Source organism: Rhinoraja longicauda, chromosome 30 (assembly GCF_053455715.1).
Source record: "Rhinoraja longicauda isolate Sanriku21f chromosome 30, sRhiLon1.1, whole genome shotgun sequence".
Lineage (NCBI taxonomy): Eukaryota > Metazoa > Chordata > Chondrichthyes > Rajiformes > Arhynchobatidae > Rhinoraja > Rhinoraja longicauda.
Genome location: NC_135982.1, coordinates 7717116 through 7730856, shown reverse-complemented (window position 1 = coordinate 7730856; position 13741 = coordinate 7717116). Strand labels below are relative to the sequence as shown.

The 13741-nt window shown below is 49.7% G+C and overlaps 1 protein-coding gene across 3 annotated transcripts in view; it reads left to right on the top strand.

Moving 5' to 3' along the window:
- h6pd (hexose-6-phosphate dehydrogenase (glucose 1-dehydrogenase)) overlaps positions 1-13741 on the top strand; it is a 48636-nt gene that overhangs the window by 23883 nt on the left and 11012 nt on the right. The gene's annotated exons all lie outside the window — the stretch shown is intronic.

Sequence of the window (13741 nt, the reverse complement as noted above, 5' to 3'; positions counted from 1 at the left end):
CTGCCTGCTCCCCATAACCCCTGACACCCGTGGTAAACAAGGAACTAAAGAAAGATAGTTTTGGTACGAAATGAATGCTGGAGGAATTAATGGCATTGAGAACCAAAATTCTGATAATGATTCTGATAATTTCAAGATTCAAGATAGCTTTATTGTCATCCAAATTGGACGAAATTCAGTCACCCACAGTCCAACAAAAGCATCAAAATAGGCATTAAAATTACACAACCCCCAAAACACACAAAAGAAACATCCATCAAGAAAACATCCATCACAGTGAGTCTCCTCCAGTCCTCTCCTCACTGTGATGGAAGGCCACAATGTCTTTTCCCTTCTCCTGCTGTCCTCTCCCGCGGTCAGGTTGTTGTGGTTGCAGGCCGCGCCGGACGGTCCGCAGCGGCCCGAGCCTAAGGCGAGTCGCAGCCTTATTTGCGCCTTATCTTAAAGGCGATAGTCATGGAAATATTGGATGCATTGTTTTTCACCTTCCACGTTTCTATAAATTATGGAGTAGTTCCTAAGAAACTGTGGGAGGCACGAACAGTCCTATTATTTGTAAAAGACCATTTACCCGTAACCTCAGTGGTGGGGAACATCCGAGAGGTTATTACAAACGAGATGATAAAGCCCTTGGAAAATAATTCAAAAAATAAGGGAGAACCAGTGGATGTGGTGTGCGTGAATTCACCGAAAGCCTTTGATAACGTCCCATGAGAAAAAGTCAATCGGCAAAGTTAAAGTGCATGGTTGTATTTCGGATATAAGCTTATCGGAATGTTGCCTGGGTTCGAGGGAGAGTTGGGCAAACTTGGATTGTTTTCTGTGGAATGCCAGAGATTGAGGGGAGACCTGATAGCAGCATATAAAACTATTAGGGGCATAGATAGGGTAGACAGTCAGAACCTTTTTCCCAGGGCAGAAATAAATGTCAAAAGTCAATTTTCAGAGGGCACAGCTTTAAGGCGAGAGGGGCAAAATTTAAAGGGGATATGTGGGGCAAGTTTTTTTTTTTTAGACAGAGAGTGGTGGGGGCCTTGAACGTATGGCCACAGGTGGTGATAGAGGCAGATGCGATAGTGGCATTTAAGAGGCTTTTAAATAGGCACATGAATGTACAGGGAGTGGAGAGATATGGATCACGTGCAGGCAGAGGAGGTTAGTTTAACTTGGTATCGTGTCGAGCATTGACTTTGTGGGCCGAAGGGCCTGTTCCTGTGCTGTGCAGTTCCATGTTCTATGTTAAAGTGTTGGCGTGGTTGACTGATAGGAAACAGAATGGGAATAGACTGGTATTTTCGGGGTGACGGGTAGTAATTAATGAGGGGCCGGAGAGTTTGGAGTGGACAACTCCCCTCTTCATAAGGTATTTATTTCACAAAATGCTGGAGTAACTCAGCGGGTCAGGCAGCATCTCAGGAGAGAAGGAATGGGTGGCGTTTCGGGTCGAGACCCTTCCTCAGTCTGAATTTAAAAAAAAAAACTAAACAGAACGACACACTCTGTTAGCCTCTGTTGATGGGCAGTCGCCAACATCCAAAGCATGGAACGAGTCAACAGTTTGAACATTACCTGCGGATCACAGAGAACTCCATCCAAGGACCCAAACAGTCTTTACAGGTGAGACAAAGGTTCACCTGCACCTCCTCCAACCTCATCTATTGCATCCGCTGCTCTAGATGTCAACTTATTTACATCGGCGAAACCAAGCGCAGGCTCGCCGATCGCTTCGCTCAACACCTGCGCTCGGTCCGCATTGGCCAAACTGATCTCCCGGTGGCCGAGCACTTCAACTCCCCCTCCCATTCCCAGTCTGACCTTTCTGTCATGGGCCTCCTCCAGTGCCATAGTGAGGCCCACCGGAAATTGGAGGAACAGCACCTCATATTTCGCCTGGGCAGCTTGCAGCCCAGTGGTATGAATATTGACTTCTCAAACTTTAGATAGTTCCTCTGTCCCTCTCTTCCCCTCCTCCTTCCCAGATCTCCCTCTATCTTCCTGTCTCCACCTATATCCTTCCTTTGTCCCGCCCCCCTGACATCAGTCTGAAGAAGGGTCTCGATCCGAAACGTCACCCATTCCTTCTCTCCTGAGATGCTGCCTGACCTGCTTACTCCAACATTTTGTGAATAAATACCTTCGATTTGTACCAGCATCTGCAGTTATTTTCTTTTACTGACAGGAATGAGTTTAGTTGAGGTTAGAGACACAGCGTGGAAACAGGCCCTTCGGCCCACCGAGTCCACGCCTTCCATTGATCGCCCGTTCACACTAGTTCTATGTCCTCCCACTTTCTCATCCACTTCCCTGCACACCAGGGACAATCTACAGAGACCATTTAACCTCCAAGCCCGTACATCTTTGGGATTTGGGAGGAAACTGGAGCACGCTGAGGAAACCCAGGGAGAAAGTGCAAACTCCACACAGACAGCATCCGAGGTGAGGATTGAACCTGGGTCTCTGGCGCGGTGAGGCAGCGGCTCTACCAGCAGTCTGGAGATTGGCGTTCAAACCCCACCCTGGCAGCTGGGGAATTAAAATTCATAATCTGGAATTTGGAGAAAAAAAATTAGTCGTTAATCAAAAGCTGTCAAATTGTTGTAAATCCCAGCTGGTTCGCCCGACTACACCCGACATCGAGGGCCTTCCTTACTTAGTCTGCTGATAATGTGACTCCAGACCTGCTAAAGAGCTGTCCTTGCGTACGCTACCAGGCCACGCGGGTCCAGGGACCATAAATAAATGTCAGAGACCCTCAGATCCTAAAAAAATGAATTCATAAATGACAGAAATTTGGAAATATTCCTTTGACCAAACTCTAATCTGCAAAGTTTGGAGCAGAGGATGCTGAGGAAGGGGGGGGAGGGGGGGGGGGGGGGGTGATTGAGGTGACAAAAGTACAAGAGGCATAGGTGGCATCACGAGGAAGAAACTTCTCCGCGTGGCCTAGATGCCCGAGACCAGAGGGCACAGGTTTAAGGGGAGAAGTAGGAGGTTTGACAGGGATCTGGGGAAGAATTGTTTCACCCAGAGGGTGGTTGAGGTTTGGAACGCACTGCCGGAGTTGATGGTGGATGCAGGTGTTTCACCACATCAAGGAAATATCTGAACGGACTCTGGAATCTTCAACAATGCAAGGCATTGGACCAAGTGCTGAGATTCGTAAAAGTAGGTACTTGATGGCCAGCATAGAAGTGGTGGGCCGAAGGGCCTGGTTCCATGCTGTGTCTCTCAACCAATCTAAACATTAATTGGTGTTTTATACAGCACAGTAAACAGGCCCACTTGCCCACCGAATCCACGCCGACCTTCGATCACCCGTTCACAGTGGTTCTATATTATCTCACGTTCTCATCCACTCCCTGCACACTGGGGGGCAATTTACAGAGGACTATTAACTAACAATCCCAGGCGTCTTTGGGATGTGGGAAGAAAGGGGCGGCACGGTGGCGCAGCGGTAGAGTTGCTGTCTTACAGCGAATGCAGCCCCCTGGAGACTCAGGTTCGACCCTGACTACGGGCGCCGTCTGTACGGAGTTTGTACGTTCTCCCCGTGACCTGCGTGGGTTTTCTCCGAGATCTTCGGTTTCCTCCCACACTCCAAAGACGTACAGGTTCGTAGGTTAATTGGCAAATGTAAAGAAAATTTAAAAAAATGTCCCTAGTGTGTGTAGGATAGTGTTAATGTGCGGGGATCGCTGGTCGGCGCGGACCCGGTGGGCCGAAGGGCCTGTTTCCGCGCTGTATCTCTAAATCTAAAATCTAAACCCGAAGGAAACCCACAAGGTCACAGAGAGAACGGACTTAACTCCGCACACACAGCACCCGAGATTGGGTTTGAACTTGAGATTCTGGCGCCGAGAGGCACCAGCTCCATCACTGTGCTGTCCTAATGTCAGGCCATTTGTCAATTCTAAACTTGAGGTAGGGAGATTACTAATGACTGTAGACGGGCGGCACGGTAGCGCAGCGGTAGAGTTGCTGCTTTACAGCGAATGCAGCGCCGGAGACTCAGGTTTGATCCTGACTACGGGTGCTGCACTGTAAGGAGTTTGTACGTTCTCCCCGTGACCTGCGTGGGTTTTCTCCGAGATCTTCGGTTTCCTCCCACACTCCAAAGACGTACAGGTATGTAGGTTAATTGGCTGGGTAAATGTAAAAATTTTCCCTAGTGGGTGTAGGATAGTGTTAATGTACGGGGATCACTGGGCGGCACGGACTTGGAGGGCCGAAAAGGCCTGTTTCCGGCTGTATATATATGATATGATATAATATGATAATAAGGGGGGAGAGACATAGAATACGATCTCAGACTAGCTGTCGTCTTGTATGGTGGAGCGAGCTTGAGGGGCTGGATGGTCTTTTCTTTTTCCTGTCTTGCGAGAGTGTAACTAGATTAGTCAATACCATTATTGATAAATGAACAGGAGTTAAATTGGTGCATCAGAATAAATCGTTGCAATTGGCGTTTTTTTTCCTATTTGCCGTATTATTCTAAATTGGTGAATAACCGTGTCATTATTTTCACAGTGCATATAATGAGCTCTGCTTCAGCGACATTGCACTGCAGAGCATTTCACTGCTTTAATGGTTTGCCTTTGTGTCCTCTGTGTTCAGACGACAGGCAGGTCCTGAGGAAATTATTTTTGCTGTCCTTGTAACGTCCCAGTCAACAAATGTGCAAGGTGCTTTAACAACAAATCAGGCCATAAATAAACAGGGTTGGAGGTAGTTTGTGTGATTTAGTGGTTGTATGGTGCAGATTCACTCATACAATAGACATCTGCAGTTTGGTGTTTAAACCTGTCAAATTGTAATCGGTTGGATGGTTCCGGGGAGTTATCAGGCACTTAACTGGACATCCGTTAGTCATCCTTTTAATTCACCATGTACAAACAAGGACCTGCAGATGCTGGCTTATTCCAAAGATGGACGCAAAGTGCTGGAGTAACTCAGTGGGTCACACTGAAGAAGGGCCTCGACCCGAAACATCACAGGAGGCTGTGGAGGCCAAGTCAGTGGGTATTTTTTAAGGCAGCGATGGATAGATTCTTGAGTGGTACGGGTGTCAGGGGTTATGAGGAGAATGGGGTTTGGAGGGAAAGGTAGATCGGCCACGTGTAGGAAGGAACTTCAGATGCTGATTTAAACCGAAGATAGACACAAAAAGCCGGAGTAACTCAGCGGGACAGGCAGGATCTCTGGAGAGAAGGAATGAGGTTTATTTCGGGTGGGAAGGAACTGCAGATGCCGATTTATTCTAGAGGTATGCGTCTTCACACTTCTGTTTCATTGGGGGGAGGGAGGCATGGGTGAGGTGAGAAGATTGGATTAAGCACCTCCTGTTTTTGTTTTTGCCTTGGCATTATATAATTTTTGATGTCAGTGTGTGAAATGTTTAAGGAAATTGTTCTTTTAATACAAAAACAAAGTTGTGTGTTTCATACATGCGCTGATAACAAAACCCATCAGTGTTGTAGAGCCTATTCTTCCAACTTTCCTTTAATTACACAGGAGTTGTAGGGTTTGGCTTATTACTAACAGCAGCTGGACTGTATTGTGGGTTCATGTCTGACATGCATGTGGTGAAGTGTTATCGGTCCATTACTATTCTGCCTCTAAGTCCACCTAAACCACCCACAAACCTCTTATTAGTGTGTGTAGGAATGAGCTCCAGTTTCCTGTCAATCTGCTGTTTCCTCCCACACTCCAAAAGAGACACAGATTTTTAGGTTAATTGGCTTGGTATAAATGTAAATTTGTCCCTAGTGTGCAGGATAGCATTAATGTGCGGAGATCGCATGGTTGGTGTAGACTCGATGGGCCGAAGGGCCTGTTTCCACGCTGTGTCTCGAAAACTAAACACAGTTTAGGCGGAGTCTGAACACAAATGGGCAGGCGGAGTCCTGTAACTGACAGCAGTTTGCGGTCACGGGACACACAAGGCGACTGAAATACCACCCCGTAATGTTTCGGAGCATGACACCGGTGTTAGGAAAATTGAGAGCCGCACACAGTACCAGAGTAAGTCATGGGAATGATTACAGGAGGTGCACGGCCGATCAGCTTAAACACGGTGTTTAAACTGATCAACTGTGCACTTCCTATGACCAGCTCTTTGTTGAGAGATGGTGCACTGTTTGGGAATGTGCCAACCATCTATCTTTACTTTAGACTTAAGAGATGCAGCGCGGAAACAGGCCCTTTGGCCCACTGAGTCCGTGCCGACCAAGACTCGCCCCATGCACTAACACTATCCTACACACTAGGGACAATTTACAATTTACAGAAGCTGATTAACCTACAAACCCGTACGTTGTTGGAGTGTGGGAGGAAACCGGAGATCCCGGAGAAAACCAACGCGGTCACGGAGGGAACGTACAAAATCCGTACAGACAGCACCCGTAGTCGGGATTGAAGCCGGGTCTCTGGCGCTGGGAGGCAGCAACACTACCGCTGCGCCCACCGTGCCGCCCCTGTAGAGGTCGACTTGCGATGATGTTCGAGGGTTTAAATGTTAAATGTTACCAGCTTGGGTTTAAACGTTCGTTTAAACGCAAGCCTGGTACTGGCAAGTCTAATGAGTCAGGATATCATTGAAAAACATTGTGTGTCCGTAAAGCTACGGGCTTTCCGAATGGAGGAAAGCATTTTATTGTGGAAGCAAGGAACTGCAGGTGCTGGTTTACAAGAAAAGACATAAAGTGCTGGAATAATTCGGTGGGTCAGGCAACATCTCTGGAGAACACGGATCGATGGCGTTTCAGGTCGGGGCCAGTGTTTGTACATTTTTCGTGTCTGCTCCAGTGCAAAATCTGCTCGGAACATTTTTTATCTGTTGTGCCCTTGAAATCCAGGCCAGCCGTGCTTCCTGCTGAAGCAGCAGAGCTGGTGGAGTCTCTCAGAGTTCCCATTACTGGGCGCATTCTGTCATCGTTTAGCTTGTGTAAGACGGAACTGCAGATGCTGGTTTAAACCGAAGGTAGACACAAAATGCTGGAGTAACTCAGCGGGACAGCCAGCATCTCTGGAGAGAACGAATGGGTGACGTTTCGGGACGAGACCCTTCTTCAGAAACGTCACCCATTCCTTCTGTCCGGAGCTGGTGCCTGTTACTCCAGCTTTTTATGTCTGTAGTTCAGCCTGGCTGGTTCGAGGAGCTGAGTCTTGCTTTCTGCCTTTAATCACCGAGCAGTGGTGGATCCGCAGTATTGATTAACTTAATTAATCTTTCATACATTGGCAATAGGGAAGGAGTGCAGACTGCTGACTGGAATGGCACAACCCCAGTGGAGGAGTGTGGAACATCAGTGCCCAGCGAGCAGCATCAGCACTGCTCCCATCAGCCGAGCCGCTGCCAGTGTGGATGCCTCCACCGCCAGACTCGTGCCCGGCTCCACGGCTCGGCGATGCCCAAAGATGACAGAGCAGAGCAAGATAGACCACTCGGCCCTAAAAACCCTAATATGTCACGGCGCCATTTTAGTAGGCAGAAACTTGCAGAAACATTTAAAAAGAAAAATAACAAAAATCTGTGAATTGATAGATGAGATATATGGTGCATTTTTATGGTTTCATCACACATACCGTTCCCCCAAAACACTGATTACACTTCGAGAGGCATAGTGATTACACTGCGAGAGGCGGGTTTTGCTTACTAAAATGGCGGACATTACGCTCCTTTGCGTACTACACTTCAGTATAGGCGGTTTCAACGGAGTGGTTCATCTTGCTCCTCTAGTATCTTTGGTGATGCCCACTTGTTTACCTCTGAGCTGATGGTTGCAGGCTCAAGTCCCACCACAGACACCCGAGTACGATGGTTCGGAATTGGGGGGGGGTCGGAGCGGCACAGTGGCGCAGCAGGTAGTGTTGCTGCCTCACAGATGGCCTTTGGGTGGAAGGGCCTGCTTCCATGCTGCATGACTTCATGATTGGGGGCAGCTGGTGGGGTAAATCGCCCCAGTGTTCATTTGTTTCCTGGTTAGTGGCCCTTCCATGAGGGGTGGTGACAGATGGAGACGTCCAGCAAGGAAACAGGCCCTTTGGCCCACGTCGCCCACGCCGACCAAGATGTCCCATCTACACGCGTCCCATTTGCCTTTGTTTGGCCCTTAAACCTCAAACCCCTTCCTATCCATGTACCTTTGGTTTCGATTAGAGATACAGAATGGAACAAAGTCCACACTATTCATCGTTCACACTAGTTCTTTGTTATTCAACTTTCACATCCACTCCCTGCACCCTTGGGGGCAATTTACTGCATGCAGGTTACCTGCAGGTTACCTGCAGGTGCTCATTAACCTGCAAACCCACAGGTCTTGGGACGTGGGAGGAAACCAGAGCACTTGTAGGAAACCCAGCCCGGTCTCAGGGAGGACGTACAAACTCCACACAGACAGCACCCAAAGTGAGGATCGAACCCGGGTCTCTGGCGCCGTGAGACAGCGACTCCACCAGCGGCGCCACCGTGCCACACACCAAATGTCTGTCCAGACAGTAGTCGGCAAAACGATAACCACAGGCAATCTCCCTTCATTGCACGCTTCCCTTCTTGGCCTTGTCACCTCAAACATCCAAACCTTGCATTTTGAGATTTTTGTTTGATTTTTCTCTTTGATCGTCTCTTTGAAGTGCCTGGCAGGGACTATCGCAACATTGAAGAACCATTTAGACAGGTACATGGACAGGATAGGTTTAGAGGGACATGGGCCAAACGCATAAGAAAATAACTGCAGATGCTGGTGCAAATCGATTTATTCACAAAATGCTGGAGTAACTCAGCAGGTCAGGCAGCATCTCGGGAGAGAAGGAATGGGTGACGTTTCGGGTCGAGACCCTTCTTCAGACGCAGGCAGGTGGGACCAGTGTGCACGGGACGTGTTGGTCGGCGTGTGCAAGCTGGGCGGAAGGGCCTGTTTCCACGCTGTGTGACTCTGCGACTCTGACTCTCTGACCTGGATAGAGGTCGGGAGACTTGCAGCACAGAGGCAAAGCACATCAAACGTTAGAGGCATGAAGTGGAAATGATTCGGATGTTTAAGGCCCTGTTTGTGCTGAGCACACTTGTTTCACATTCAGTCTCCCATTGTTACCCTGGAGCAAAGAAAGGCACAAAGTGCTGGAGTAACTCAGCGGGTCGGTCAGGCAGCATCTCTGGAGAACATGGATAGTTTTAAATTTTTTTTTTTTTGGAGACACAACGCTAAAACAGGCCCTTCGGCCCATCGAGTCGGCACCGATCAGCGATCCCCGCACATTACCTTTGTGTGTGTAGGGTAGTGTTAATGTTTTGGGTCGAGACCCCTATCCTGCGAAGAATAAAGTGTCTGGATGCACCGAGGGTCTGATGGGATGATGTGAAGATTATCTGAAGCACCAGTTAATTTTCTGCTGGTGAGTTAAATGGGTTGTCCGTGGATTGAATGTGGAGGTTTGATTGAACATTGCGTGGTTCATCTGCCATCACATTCAGACAAGGAAACTGCTTTTAAATCCGACCTGAATCCTGGAAATGAACGTTGCACAACAGCTCCCAGGGACTTGAATTAAGTGCTGTGGATGTCTGGTTGTTCAATTCATTCAACGATCGCACTCCTTTGAAGGCTGGGATTGCATCGGGGCTTTTGAGAATTAGTTCATCTGAAAGTTCTGTGAGAATTCTTTCTGTGCTGATTTCCTCTCTGCGGCACAGATTGTAATTAACACCGACCGCATATCCTTGCTCCGCAGTGCCGGTGATTGCAGTGGGATTTCTGGCAGGGGATGGTGAAATATGTTCCCCCGACAAACAAGGCTGGTTTTCCCCCTGGTTCTGTTGCCCAGATAGACCATGAGCCGAGGTGCCTTTTTGTTTCATGTTGTGACCCACATCCCATATCTACCAGTATTTATAACATACTAGACCAAGTGGACAAGTTGGGCCCAAACCTCTCCTGCATTGGTGCAGCACCCTCTCCTCCCCCCTCCCCTCCCCCCACCCTCCATCCCCCCATCCCCCCCCTTCCCTTCCCCCACCTCCATCCCCCTCAACCCCCCTTATTCTCCCTCCTCCCCCCTCCGGGAACTGTACAGGGTCTGTACGTTTTCCCCGTGACCTGCGTAGGTTTTCTCCAAGATCTTTGTAGGCCGAACATCTAGATTTAACTTTCGTGACCCATCTCTGATACCTACTTGAAATTTGGCACAGATTTAGATTAAAAATCATTGAGAAGGAATTCATAACTCGTCAGTGCAAAAAGTTGCACACTGATTAATTAAGCTAATTAGAAGAAGTCAGCCGCGGGCTCTGTCGATCCGCGAGACCCCACTCAGGCCTGCTCCGGTCCGGACTGCTCTGCGGCTTTCATGGGAGCTCAGAGAGAGAATTCTGAACCCGCACTGCGGAGCTTTGCCAGGATTTACTGCAGAGGTACTCTGTTTGTGTTGATGTAAAAACTAAACTGGCCAGAGAACGTCTTCATCTGTGAATTTGCGTGCTTAAATTGTGGTATCGGTGAATGCACTCTTTATTTAAAACGTTCATTCAAGGGGTATGAGCATCGCAGGCTGTGCCAGCATTGAGTTACTCATCCCCAGATGGTCTTGAGAAGGTGCAGGTGAGCTGCCTTCTTGAATCGCTGCAATCCTTGTGTTGTTTGTGAGTGACAATAGACAATAGGTGCAGGAGGAGGCCATTCGGCCCTTCAAGCCAGCACCGCCATTCAATGGGATCTTGGCTGATCATTCTCAATCAGTACCCTGTTCCTGCCTTCTTCCCATACCCCCTGACTCCGCTATCCTTAAGAGCTCTATCCAGCTCTCTCTTGAATGCATTCAGAGAATTGGCCTCCACTGCCTTCTGAGGCAGAGAATTCCACAGATTCACAACTCTCTGACTGAAAAAGTTTTTCCTCATCTCAGTTCTAAATGGCCTACCCCTTATTCTTAAACTGTGGCCCCTGGTTCTGGACTCCCCCAACATTGGGAACATGATTCCTGCCTCTAACGTGTCCAACCCCTTAATAATCTTGTACGTTTCAATAAGATCTCCTCTCATCCTTCTAAATTCCAGTGTATACAAGCCTAGTCGCTCCAGTCATTCAACATATGCTAGTCCCGCCATTCCGGGAATTAACCTAGTTAACCTACACTGCACGCCCTCAATAGCAAGAATATCCTTCCTCAAATTTGGAGACCAAAACTGCACACAGTACTCCAGGTGCGGTCTCACTAGGGCCCTGTACAACTGCACACAGTACTCCAGGTGCGGTCTCACTAGGAGTGAGTGAGTTCCAGGACTTTGCCCCATCAACAGTGAAGGAACAGCGACACGTTTCTAAGTGGGGATGGTGTCTGGCCCGCAGGGCCCCCGTGCTCTGACTGCCCTAGTCCTTCTTACGGATTTGGAAGGTGCCTTCTCAAGAGTTTCAATGCCTTGCTCCAGGGCATCCTGTAGACGGTGCAAACTGCTGCCACACTGTGTAAGGGGTGGGGTGAGTGGATGAATGTGAATGGGTACCAATTAAGAGAACCACTGTGTCCTGTTTGGTAATCAAGGCTCTTGAATATTGTTGAACATCTGGACAAATGGAGAGTATTCCATCACGCTGCTGTCTAGAGCTTTGTCGGTGGGAGACAGGTTTTGGGGAGTTGGGAGGGGAGTTGCTTGCTTCAGTTTAGTTTAGTTCAGAGATACAGTGTGGAAACAGGCTCTGCGGTCCCCACTCGTCAACACCATCCTACACACACAAGGGACAATTTACATTTACACCAAGCCAATTAACCTACAAACCTTCACCCCTCTCTCCCCCGCGCCCCTCTCTCCCCCGCGCCCCTCTCTCCCCCGCGCCCCTCTCTCACCCTGCCCCTCTCTCACCCTGCCCCTCTCTCCCCCGCGCCCCTCTCTCCCTGCGCCCTTCTCTCCCCCGCGCCCCTCTCTCACCCTGCCCCTCTCTCCCCAGCGCCCCTCTCTCCCCAGCGCCCCTCTCTCACCCTGCCCCCCCCACCCACCAATGCCCCCTCCCTTTCCGACCCCATGCTCTCCCCCTGCCCTTCTACATGCCCTCCCTGCTCTCCCCCAGCCCCCTCTCTCCACCACGCCCCCTCTCCCCCATCCTCCCTCACACCCAGCCTCCCTCACACCCAGCCTCCCTTCCCCCCAGCTCCCTCTCTCTCCCCCGCGCCCCTCTCTCCCCCGCGGCCCCTCTCCACCGCGCCCCTCTCTCCCCAGCGCCCCTCTCTCACCCTGCCCCCCCACCCGCCAATGCCCCCCTCCCTTTCTGCCCCCACGCTCCCACCCTACCCATCTACACCCCGGCACCGCTCTCCCCCAGCCCCCCTCTTCCCCCAGCCCCCTTCTCCCCCCAGCCCCCCTCTCTCTCTCCCCCCAGCCCCCCTCTCCCCTGCACCACTCTGTAGGATAGTGCTAGTGTGCGGGGATCGCTGGTTGGCACTGACTCGGTGGGCCGAAGGGCCTGTTTCCGTGCTGTATCTCTAAAAATAAACTGCACACGAGCATCGTTCGTGGATTAGATTTTCCAGTGCGACTTCCTGGGTTGTGTCAAGTAACTGGGTGATTGCTGACTGAATTTGGAGCGGGCACAGCAGTGTTCCTACCTCACACAGAGTCACCAGCTCTGGGGAGCACAGCCTAATTCTGCTGCTGCAACATATGAACTAATGAAGTGAATGATATTGGCTGGTTGATCCGGTGAAGTGGACCCCCCTTGCCTCGATTGCATCTATTACTGAGTTTGGAGCCCAGAAACACCTGTCCTCTCTGTTATTTCCCAGCGTGAGCTTTCATGTTAACGGCACTGAAGTGTTTAACTTTCCAGTAAATGTTCCCATTACAAGACACAACTTAACAAGTTTGCTGATAGCACTCATCTCCGCAACCTTGATAAGGAATGCATGCCTGCGGGAAATAGGTTTGCTTGCTGGCAGACGCTGATTCCTGGTTGAGCAAAGCCTAATTTTAAAACTCCCCCAGTTTCTGAATCCCTCTTGTTCCTGTCCCTCCTGATCTCCACAATCAACGGCAGCCTGGAGCTCTCCAGCATGTCCCACATAGAACACACAGGATATTCAACAGTACAGCACAGGAGCAGGCCCTTCGGCCCACAATGTCTCTGCTGAACATGATGGCAACAGCAGCTCATAGGTTATAGGAGCAGAATTAGGCTATTCGGCCCATCAAGTCTACTCCGTCTTTCAATCATGGCCGATCCTATCTATCCCTCTCAACTCCATTCCCCTGCCTTCTCATTATCTCTGACACCCGTATTAACCAAGAATCTATCAATCTCTGCCTTAAAACCATCCAATGATTAGGCCTCCACAGCCTTCTGTGGCAAAGAATTGCACAGATTCACCGCCCTCTGACTAAATAAATTCCTCTTCATCTCATTTATAAAGCATGAGTGGAGTTGCTGCCTCACAACGCCAGGGTCCCGAGTTCGATCCTGACCTCGGGTGCTGTCTGTACGAAGTTTGTACGTTCTCCCTGTGACTGCGTAGGTTTTCTCCGGATGCTCCGATTTCCTCGCACATTCCAAAGACGGGCATGTTTGTGGGTTAATTGGCAGGTGGAATGATAAATTGTCCCTAGTGTGTAGGATCGCTGGTCGGCGTGGGCTAGTTGGACCGAAGGGCCTGTTTCCATGCTGTATCTCTAAACTAAAAACGAAACTAAGCGAGACTTATCCCTCGTGAGCAAAGGCTGCTGGTTACGCATCAATCTGGTACTGGGCCCAATATCCTG